The following is a 10,978-nucleotide window of genomic DNA, read 5'->3' as shown; positions in this document are numbered from 1 at the left end:
AGAGTCAGAGTTTGTTTACTGGTCTGCCTGGGCAGCCAGTTCACCGCAGAACATTGCCCAGACAGCTTGGACAGCTTGCCTCTGTTCTGGGTGTTTAGGGAGTCAGAGGTGGGGGGGATGGGGGACTGTGATTGTCAGGGATTGCACAACTGTGAGTGGAGGAATGCGCTGCCCTTGGGACTTAGACATATTTTAGCTGCAGATACAACGAGGACTGAAAGTGGGATGGAAAAAAATAATAATAAAATGAAAGAGGAAACCAACCAGTGATTAAACAAAAAGTGCAGTGTTTTTCTTCTGTATAATGCTTGCAGCTGTGTTTTGATACTGCCGCGTATTTTAGAGTAAAATAAAAATAAAATTTGCCGTGGTGGTTATATAAGAATTATACGCATAAACAGCACTGCATAGCAATGTTTTGTGATAGTCGCAAGACCTTGGCCTGTTTTAAAAACAAGCAGAGGTAGGCGAAAGGGATGTAAAACAGAGGCACATTATTCAACACACACTTTGACCCCAGCTAATCTTGGTCTGTGTGATTGGGGTCACGCAAATATTGCTGAGAACCTAGTGAGTAATGCAATTGGACAGAAGCGTGTGGACTTACTCAAACACAGGACAGTGCACCTTGAACCCTGTTTGACTGTGTATTTAATGGTGGGTCACAATTCAAGCTTGTCAGGACACACATAGTGCACATTATGTACTTCAATTTAATAACTTACGTAAGAACAACATAATTTCTTTCCTATTTTTTTTATTACAAATGATTTTCTGCTATGTTTTGATTCTGCTATCCAACACTCCAGGAGGTTGAATACAGTAATAACCTTTAAACACGATGCCTCTATTGTTTACAATGGTTTAGTCTTAAATATCCCCTAAAGTGCCAAATTCCAGTTCAAAACAATAAATTGAGTTCTACGGCCACACAAACTATTTGTTTTCATATCACACAGAGTTTAGATTACCAGATCGGAATTGCATGTTCTTGAGAGTTCAAGGAAGGACTAACAGGGAGAGAGAGGAAGCAAGTGAATGAGAGAGAGAGAGAGAAAGAATTTCAAGAGAGGGTCTCACTGCTAGACACTAAACATCTGTTTGAGCTCTTAGTACAGGCTGTTGTCTTGTACAACACTGCAGATATTTCTCCAATGTATCTCAACTCTCTGCCTTAATTTTTAAAATGGCTTTAATCAAAGTAGAAAACACTTCGCAATAACTCTTGACAAGCACATAACTCAGCGAACAACACTTATAATTAGGACTAACCTTTAAAATGATTAATTTTTCTCAGGAAAGGCATTAAACATTTCCTCTCTCTGCTGTTCAATAAAAGTTTAGGTGGGAGTCGTTGGGTGAATGCACAACAAATCTATCACAAATGATTCAGCCATCAACTATTAAAATCTATTAAGCAACAGTTCTGTGCAAAAGTCCTCAGCCAATGATCAATGCTAAGTGAACCACTTATTATTGACCTATGAATCATTCAACCATAAAAAAGGAACCTAAGTCAAAAGATGAACCACACCTGGTTTTCTACACATAAAAGATATCAGAAAAAGAGACTATTTAAATTTGTTTCTTTAGAAACTTTTGTTACTAGCAGTCTGTCACAATCAAATCATTTTGTAATTAGTTCCCATTTCCCATTCCTCTCTTCTTAAGGTGGCTGTCAAGAAGCAATTCTTAAGGAAAGGGAACAAGAAGAAAAGGCTGAGGTGTGCCAAATTACAAACCAATTGAACTGAAGCTCAGTGACAACAGGAGTGATGAATCCACATTTGAAGTTTTTTTCAGTTGAAATCATCATGTGTAGAAGAGATCAGGGCAGGGGTAAAACAGGGCGTGTCTAGAGTCGTCAGTAAAACATGGTAGAGTGTCTGTCATGGTTTAGGTCTGCAGTTCAGCGGCGGTGGTGTGAGGGATTTGATGGAAGCGGATGAAATTCTGAATACAGATTTCTGATTAGCATCAGCTTCATTTTAAAGCATGACTATGATCTCAAACACACTTCCAGCGCAGTCAAAGGATACCTAAATTGAAAAACACATATGGAAACTCTACTGACGTAGCTCATTAAAATAGTACAAACTTTGTTTTTGCCTTATATACTGTATTTCCACACATCCTTACAGATGTTTCAATAAATCGCTGAACCTATTTCCATTTTCCTGGCTAAATATAAAGAAACAAATGGGTTATTCAAGAGCTTTGCACAGTGTTGTATAACTAATGCTTGAATCTGTCCAGGGAAATGGTGGTCAGTTTTGCAAGGAAGTGGTATGGGAGCCGTGGGGCCATGAACGCAAATGGGCCAAAATAAAATAAATTAATTACAGTCATGATAACATAAACACATTTCTTTTTTATGCTTAGAAATAATAAATAACAGTTTCATGTTTAACAGTAATCCAAGATGAGACATTAAAGACATTAGCCCCACTTTGATACAACTCACAAATAAGTCCATGTTGTACAACGGAGCTAGTTTGCTGTTCTTCAATTTAAAATAAAAGAAAGGGCTATAAAGAAATGAAACTAGAAAGTAACAGAAATAGTTAAAGTAACTAGAAGTAGCTGGTTGCTAGCTAAAGCATAGTCACCCTTTGTGTTTTTTGTTGTTTCGAATATTTGCGAATATTTCTTTTTAATTTCTAATGTATTCAGCATGTTATACGTCAACTATTTTTTTTAGCTTAAATATACATACGTATGGAAGAGTATTATGATGGTTCATATGAAATAAATTCACTGTTGGTCTCGGCTTACTAGTCACCATTAGCTACGCCTTAATAGTGTGGCGGTGAGCAGCGTATCATAAACAGTCTGCGTTTGTTGTAATTGTGTATATTTACCGCTGGGCGAGAGTGTCTCTCTGTGAAGAGCATGCCGCCATTACTGGGAAGCTGGGGAAAAAAATAGACTTAAACACAACGTCACACATTTATCCTGCAAGGGGCTTAACATCAGAAAGGGAAAAAAAACACACACACACAAGGCTTTCGTACGAACTGTTGTACTCTTCCAACAGCGGCGCTTTTTCTGTAAATGAAGGCTGATCCTTGCGGTCGCGTTTCCTGCGGACTCTTTTTTTTTTGTAAATTTTTGACACAACAAAGGAAATAATAATTGGTCAAAACAACGTGGTGGTGAACCAAGAAGGGAAAACACACCGAAACAGCGCTTTCCAACGCCGGCCCCCCTTTTCTCCTCCTCGCAAGACGTTTCCAGCCGTGGTGAAAAAAACTGAAGTTGAGCAGGATTTTTTTTCCTGCCCTTTTCCTTACTAGAATTTACTTGTATTTTTTCCAGACTGGGAGAAAAGACAGACCATCTATGTATCTCGTGTCTGAAAACTTCAGACTGATGTAAGTGAACACCCTATGTGGGAAGCAATGGACAGACAGCCTGTTTACTGAAAAGGCGGAAAATAATCGATGTGAGCGCTTGTAGGGAGTGTTTTTGTCTGGTTTTTAAAGTATTTCCCCGGCTGCGGGTCGCAGAGGAGCACGGAGAGGAAGAAAGGAGCGGACAAGAGCAGGACAGAAACGGGAATGATATGGTAGGTAGACTGTAGCTTTTCGGCCACGATTGTGTGTGTGTGAGTCAGTGTGAATAAGCAGTTTTTAGACCTAACTAGTATTGGCAAAAGGCATTTTAAGGCGTTCACCTGATTTTACTTCTCCCAACATTGCAGCTTGGGTTGCAGTGAAGTGCTGCGAGTAACAAGAAACTGGGAGTTAACCCCAGTCCCCCTCCCCTCCACGGGGGCTGGCTTGATTTGAAGCCCGTTAATAGTAATCATAATGACTGCGTGATGATACGAGTGTGTATTAAAATAAAAGGCGTTCTTATGCAGGTTAGGGGTTAGCGTGTGCTTGTTTAAATGGGACGTTTATATAGGAGAAAGGGACTGATGGGGGTGGGGGTCTTAAAAATGGATCCTGTCCAAACCTTACAATTGTTTGGACAACAACACCTGGAATGCATTGGTCTGTCAGACCTGGAGAAACTCCAGGCTATGTCTGAACGTAAGGGGCAAACAGGACTTGAAATCGGGATAGAGCAGATAGGATGTTTGGGATAGGCTGAAGATTGTTAAACAGTTGTGTCACAGTATGTTTGCATGTTCAGTTTATTTCTTACTATGCTCTGCTTTAAAAAAAAAAAAAAGACTTTTAATGTTTTAAAAAGCTTTGTTTATTGTAACTTCGTACATTTAAGGTCTTAATATACTACGTTTTCTTCATGAAAAGATATTTTAACCTTTATTGAATCTATCATTAACTTTGTAAATGCCAAAGCTGCACAGGGCTGGCTATTTGATATAGTTGGCTAATGCCTGAGGGTACCTGTACTAACTTCCTCATTTCCTTTACCCAACCTGTAACACAAAAGGCTGTGTTCTTCCTAGAAAGCATATAAAACATGTCAAGTTATTTCTCACCAATCTCAGGTGAGGATATTTATGTTGGCTCACTGATTGTGGAATGTCCACCCCTTTGTCCTTTGGTTCTGGGCTGGTTAGGGTGACCTAATGGAGACAATTAACACTATTAATCTATTTTTATGCCAGGACTAGTCACCAGTGTGTCACAGCCTAATCCTGCAGCAAAGTGGTCATTGCCCTGGAAGCCACCCCCTTTTCTTCCTTTCTGTTTTTTTTTTTTTTTGTGAGTCCTTCCACTGGACTTTGGTGCTATTAATTCAAAGAGTGATCCTTCTACATTAAAGACTGACTGACAATGGCTGATTTTAAAGCATGAGATCTCCGTGTAGCTTTATGATGTTGCCTTAAAACAGAGTATCCATTGGTTTGGTCTGTGCTGCTGTGTCATTGCCAGTTAAAGGAGACATTTTAAAACAGGAACCTTGATAATGGGTATGTGCCTTTGGTGTCGTGCATCCTTTTCAAGCAAGTAGGTTGAAGCACACATTTACTGGCTCTGCTTGGATATGTGCTTTTTGATGAGTTTTCCTCCCTTTCATCTTAATCAGCCTTGTCAGGAAGACCATACTAAGGAGGAAACGCACACAGACTCGTATGCAAAGTTTTCTTGGTAAGACAGTCTCTTTGCGCTCAGGTAAATGCATTAGCAGCTGTCAGCACTTCTGTTCTGTGCTTGATTGGGCCCTTTGCAGTGCAGTCACACCTCTCCAGGAAGCCTCTTCTTCCCCTAATAGCCGTGCCATTTGCCCAGGCAGCAGGCTAGCTACCAGCATACCCACTCACCCCTGTCAGTCTGTCTCTGGGATCATGTTGTGAGTCCTGGGCTTGAACATGTTCCCGAGATTAGAGGAGAACAGGCTTTGTTTGTCAGCATGTAGGCCAGAGATGAGAATGCATCCTTTGATGAGGACACTGTTCTGTCCCATATTATGTGAACAGATAAATCCAGGGTTTTTCATGCTTTGTAATAGAAGCAGCATAGGAACACTTACTCCTTACAGCAAATCTAAGATGTCAGCTCACTTGTTTTCTCAACAGTGGACCAGTGGGGGGAAAAAACGAGGAGCCCTGTAGTGTGAAACATTACTTAATTCACTAAGCCAAGTAGTGATTAGTTTATTTCAATAGGGCGAAAGTGTCTCTGGCTTGTAGCACAGCACGGGCGCTTTGCAGTGTCGACCCAGACTCTTAGATTTCTACTGTGCTGGCTGAATTAAATGGTGGACTTGCACCTGCTCCAGTTTTACTGCTTGCATACCTGTCAGAGTGAAGTTACTCCACCTGCCAAGCATGGAAAAATTTTTTCCTACTCATCAGAAAACGCGTCGTTCGCTAAATCTCTTTCCTCTTGTATTACAAGAGAGGGTTGCTTGCGAGTCACTGTAAGTCTGTGTTTGATGGAGAAAGGAGCTAATTATAGCGGGCAGCTTTGGAGTTTGGTGGACCAGATTACAGTCACTCTCCTCTCAATGGCTGCCTTGTTCTAGTGGCTGATTATTAGGCAGAGAGAAGTGCATTCTGGGATGATTGTATCTGAATTTCCATTAGAAAGTGTGCCTGCCTCAGTTGAACTGAGGTTCTCTTCTCTCCCCACTGTTTCGGCTCTCTTGCTCATTACAGATTTGCAGATGGGCACAGGCTGATATAAAGGCCTCTGTACTGTGGCCCTGTTCTGTTCCAGAGCCAGTTTAGCTCTGTGCCCTGATTGACCAATTTATGTACGAGGGAAATGACCCTGTTTTGAGGGAACAAAAAGATTAGAAAGTATTACTAATATTTCTATTCATTGGCCCTTTTTAACAAATTAGTGATCTGAGAATTTTAAGTTCAACACAAATCCATCATTGTTGGACATTTCTAGATAAAAATAAGGGCTATGGATATGAACAGTGGTTTGAATGGTGGCTGTACGGTTCTATTGAGGTACTTTAAAATAGCGTTAATATTTAAAAATAAATAAATAAATAACACAGTGCTGACAATGTTTGAAATTACTGTGACTGTCAAGGACCACAGCGGATTGGTGACCTCTGGACACGAACGGCCCTGTTTTCTCTTTTGCAAATGCGATTACACAACAGAAGGACAAGAGCTGTGGAGCCTGAACATGAAGGGAGATCTTTAGGAACGAGGAAAAGTGAGAGTGTGACGCCACAAAGTGGGTTTTCAGTTTTTGGGTGGGGGGGCCGCTACAACACTTTACTTTTGAGTAAAGTAAAGTGTGAACAAACTGCTGCCAGTTTCTGCTTCAGGCTGTGTTCCTGGTATGTGCCCTTTCAGCTTTGTGCTCAGGGATCAACCAATCAATGGCAGCCATAAGTAACCCTGCTGCTTGGCTATTGGACACAGCTGAATTCCATGACTCAGCATGGCCGTAGATAAGATGTTATGATTGAGGCTCTGCCAATAAAACGAGGCCACTGCCTGGAGTTCAATAGGTTGGACTTCTGCTTCTATGATTGCACGCACAAAGTTTGCACCACCTACACACACTGCCAACATGGTTCTTATCCTTAAAGTTCTCTGAGGTTTGTGGACTGTGCAGGGCACTAGCTTAAAATGAGAGATTTGTCATGCATAAATACACGCTCCATTAGATTATCATGTTAAGGGTATAATGGCCTCTGATGGTTTTTGGATGAGTCAGTGTTTATACGGTCTGTTGAAAGCCTGTAGACATTTGAAACCTCTCTCACTCAAAAAAAAAAAAAAGCAACAAAAAGACTGCTCTGAAATCCACCTACATAAGTATTAAAGGATAACTCTGAGCATGTTTGCAATCTGTGGATGCATACACGCTCACACGCTCACACTCATTTCCCACACTAAAGCAACACTCGGTTTTCATTTTTGTCTTAACCTGTCGTGCTGACCTAGCCCTCATCTCATTCGCAAGTCCTAATGCGTTATAGCCAAAATTGGGCTGGAGTGAGCAGGAGAAGTCTGTGTTTGTCATTGTTTGACTTTTTTTTTTTTTTCTGGAGCTTCTCCCCCCGGTGGTGGTCCTGAATTTCCTGAAGGAAGTCCACTCAAGATGCCTGGTCATGTGTTTATGCAAGGGGGATGGGGATGGAAGGCCAAAAGGAGTGGATAGGGTGGAGAAGAGGAGAGCTGAGGGTCAAAGGTGAGGGTAGGAGTTAGAAAGTGGCAACAATGGAGCCAGTTTCATTCTTCTTTTAAGGAAGAATGGTGGCAAAATGGGAAGAAAGATTGGCTGTTTGTTAGAAAAAATCCAGTATGGTAGTAGAAAAAAAGATCAAATCCTGACCAATCAGCTGTCATGACTGTTCTGGAGAGATATAGACAAGTTTTAACACAGACCCTGCTTTTGAACTAGTACTACCGAAAAGCCAAATTAGAATTGAGCCTCATTCAGTAGTACTTAAAACGTCAGTGCTCCAAGCACAAAGACAGTAGCATGTGTACATGTATTATTAAAAAAAAATCTACTAACTTAAATATTTAATCCATATATTCAGTATAAAATAGTTTTAGTGAAAGATTGTCTGTCTTTTTTAAGTTAAAGTCTTTTTGATTTAACTGGAGCTGTTTTGCAGACTTGGCTCACTCCAGTTGTTCTTATTGTTTCAATGTGAGTCTGACGTCATCATGTTAGTGGTCTTGTTAAAGCAGGCTGGACGAGAGCAACTGCAGATTGTACCAAGTATGATCATGAAAAGCAACGACCAGCCAGCACCTGCTTGTCAGGTTTAGTCTACACTGGACAGTCCCAAGAGGGAGTGTCTGAAACGTTCTTGAGAAGTAAATTAGTTAAACTTTTTTTTTAGGTTGTGGTAACCTCATTTGATGAAAGAGATAAATGAAAAATCTGTATCAGTATAAGTGGGTGTATAGTGCGGTGGTTAACACATTCTCCTAACATGTGAAAGGTCCCTGGTTCAGTGCTGGGAGGAGACACAAATCCCTGGGAGGGCTGCTTCAGGAAGGGCATCCAGCCAAAGCAAACATGTCAATCCATCCGCTGTGGTGACTCCTTGCAAATAAAGGAGCAGCTAAAGGAAGCTACTTAAACTATAATCACAAGATCTAAACTGTACTTTCACTATTAAGTATATCATCAAGAGGCGTTATCTTTTTTCTTTTTTTTTCTAGCTCTGTTTGCTTACGAGTTTTAAAACTTTCTGCTTGTACTTGCTGTCCTAAGTCGTGGCATGTGCTGTGGGTGGTAAACATTTTTATTATTTTTTTTAAGTGAAGCAATAGTTTTCTGTATTCTGATACAACTTGTTGTATGTCCATCTTTTGTGAAAGTAGAGAGCGTTAGAGGGCTGGATTTTTCGAACATTTCATTTTAACGGCATGTTCTCTCTGCAGTCTTATTGTTTAGCGGTGGAGCCCTCTGAGCATCACCAGTTGGATTAAATTCACTGGGAAAGGAGGGGGAAAAGAGGTTTGTGTAACAGCAACTTGTGTATTTCAAAAAACTTTGAGGTTGGGCTGTTATCTGTGAAGACTGGCTGGAAGCTCTTTCTGTCAGCCATAATATTGCAACTCAAAACACAAAGCAATAACTAGAATCCGCACCTCAGCTCCTCACCTCAGCTGTTTGCTTTTTATTTCATTTTAACTCATTATTAGCAATAATTAGATTGGGTGGTTAGTTGAATGTAGTGCAGAAATTATTTTAGTGTTTGGCAGTGTACAAACAGGAGACTGTGTGCGGAGGTAGGAAATGAGATGGTGAAGCTGTAATTGGGTTTAGATTTGTGCGTGGTCAAAAAAAACCCCCAAAAAACACCTGCTTTAGGTTTGTTAATTCTCTTAGATAATGATGTTGATGCTGCTACAACATGAGGTTTAGTTTGCATTATCCCGACTTGATGTCTGTTTATTGTGACGTCTATTACATGCTGCTTCTGCCTGGAGGCCTGACAACTTTATTGGCGGTGTCGGCATACACCTGCGATGCTCAGACAGAGGAGAGGTGGAGAGCGGGAGGCTGAGAAGTGTTCTGTTTCGGAAATATTCTAATTAAGGTTGGCAGCTTTAATCACAGACTGATAAGCATTGGAGAAAAAGGAGAGGGACAGGAGTTGAGAGGAGAGCGAGGGGAGAAAAGGGCTTGCAGACCCAGACAACCAGAGGCCTCAAAAAGAGGCTCACTGGAAGTTTTTCATTTATGAGTTGTGTAGATTGCTTACGCTGCTCCTTTGCTTCCTCTTTTCTCTCCTGTTTTTTTTTTGTTTGGTTTTTTTTTAGTTTTCACAGAATGTTTTTGTTTATTTCTGTTCCCATGGCGCCCTCCATCACTGGATTTTCTTGCCCTTGGAGAGCAGCGCAGTGGTCGTCTGAGCCACGGTTAAGGACACAGGAAGGGCACCACCTTGTCACTAGACGTTTGCTTCAGATACCACTTCAGGGGGATCTGGCCGGCACTGTGGCGGCCTTTGGCATCTCCACCGTGAATACGTGCTGACGCTGTCTCTCTCCTGCATATACATGGCTGCACAAAAAAACCTTGTATCTGGAGAGGGGACATGTTTTTCAATGTTGTGATTAGGTATTCTGAAGTTGTATCTTGCCAAAGGCATTTTAACATGTGCAAATCATTACCTGGCTGTTAGTGGTTAGTATTCGTGTTTGATCCAGCTTGACTCAAAATGTTTCAGAATTGGTTGTTTTGAGTAATAAGGGCACTGAAACTGTGTGGGGAAAAGAAACATGTACACTACTTTATGTACACGCAATGAGAGCAACAGCAGCTAACCTTTCCTCACGCTCATAACATAACTGTCAGCGTGGTTCTGGCCATTCGGCAGCTATGTGACAACGGACATCATATCCTCTTTAAGGTGAGAAGATAAGGTGGCTTTTCATAGCCATTTGTTATCACAGGCAGTGAGCCCCTGACACCTCCACATCCCTTATCTGGCTTTGTCCCAGTTTTTGGCCCAAGCCTGGGCTCATGTGTGCCCAAGGCTGATGAGTAAGCACCGCTCAGCCCGCGGATGGCTGTGCCTGCCGTTATCGATCGCAGCGGCACCGCCTGTCATCCAGCCACCACTTATCTAATGATGCCCATGCTATTGTCTCACGGTTTGGAAAACTGCCATTAAACAGAAAGTGACGGCTGATGGCGACTTCAGTGAATATTTATTTTAATAATAGAGGAGACACACCTAGAGTGGGATCCACTGTAGCGTGCTTGTGTCCGTCTGTTCAGGTATTTGACTTCACAGAGTGGAAGGATTTGGGGATTTCAGCCTACACTGATGTCCCTGTGCACAGGCTGCCAATAAAACTAAGAGCGCGTAGTCCGATGTGGATGATACAGTGCGTAGGTCACATGTGATTGTTTGAAAAGTGGGTTTAAGCAGGAAAGAAGGGAACTGCGAAGGGGAGAAGTTAGAAATGATACCAAAGATCAAAAAAGCAACAAGAGAAGCACAGACAGTGGCTCCGGTGGAGAGTTTTGTTTTTCACACTGCTCCCACAGCTATAGCATATAGACAAAGCTGTGAATAGGCTCTCTCTAGGTTCAACCCACAGCCATACCACTTG

General features: G+C 41.5%; 1 protein-coding gene across 1 annotated transcript in view; it reads left to right on the top strand.

Annotated features, from left to right (window-relative positions):
* Window positions 1–2,944: 2,944 nt before the first annotated feature.
* arhgap35a (Rho GTPase activating protein 35a) overlaps window positions 2,945–10,978 on the top strand; it is a 61,708-nt gene continuing 53,674 nt past the window's right edge. The window contains exon 1 of the mRNA XM_063494438.1: window positions 2,945–3,568. The gene's annotated coding sequence lies outside the window, so the exon portion shown is untranslated. The remainder of the gene's footprint in view (window positions 3,569–10,978) is intronic.

Source organism: Pelmatolapia mariae, linkage group LG14, assembly GCF_036321145.2.
Source record: "Pelmatolapia mariae isolate MD_Pm_ZW linkage group LG14, Pm_UMD_F_2, whole genome shotgun sequence".
NCBI lineage: Eukaryota > Metazoa > Chordata > Actinopteri > Cichliformes > Cichlidae > Pelmatolapia > Pelmatolapia mariae.
Note: the sequence above shows the minus strand (reverse complement) of the source record. Positions and strands in the feature narration are given on the sequence as shown.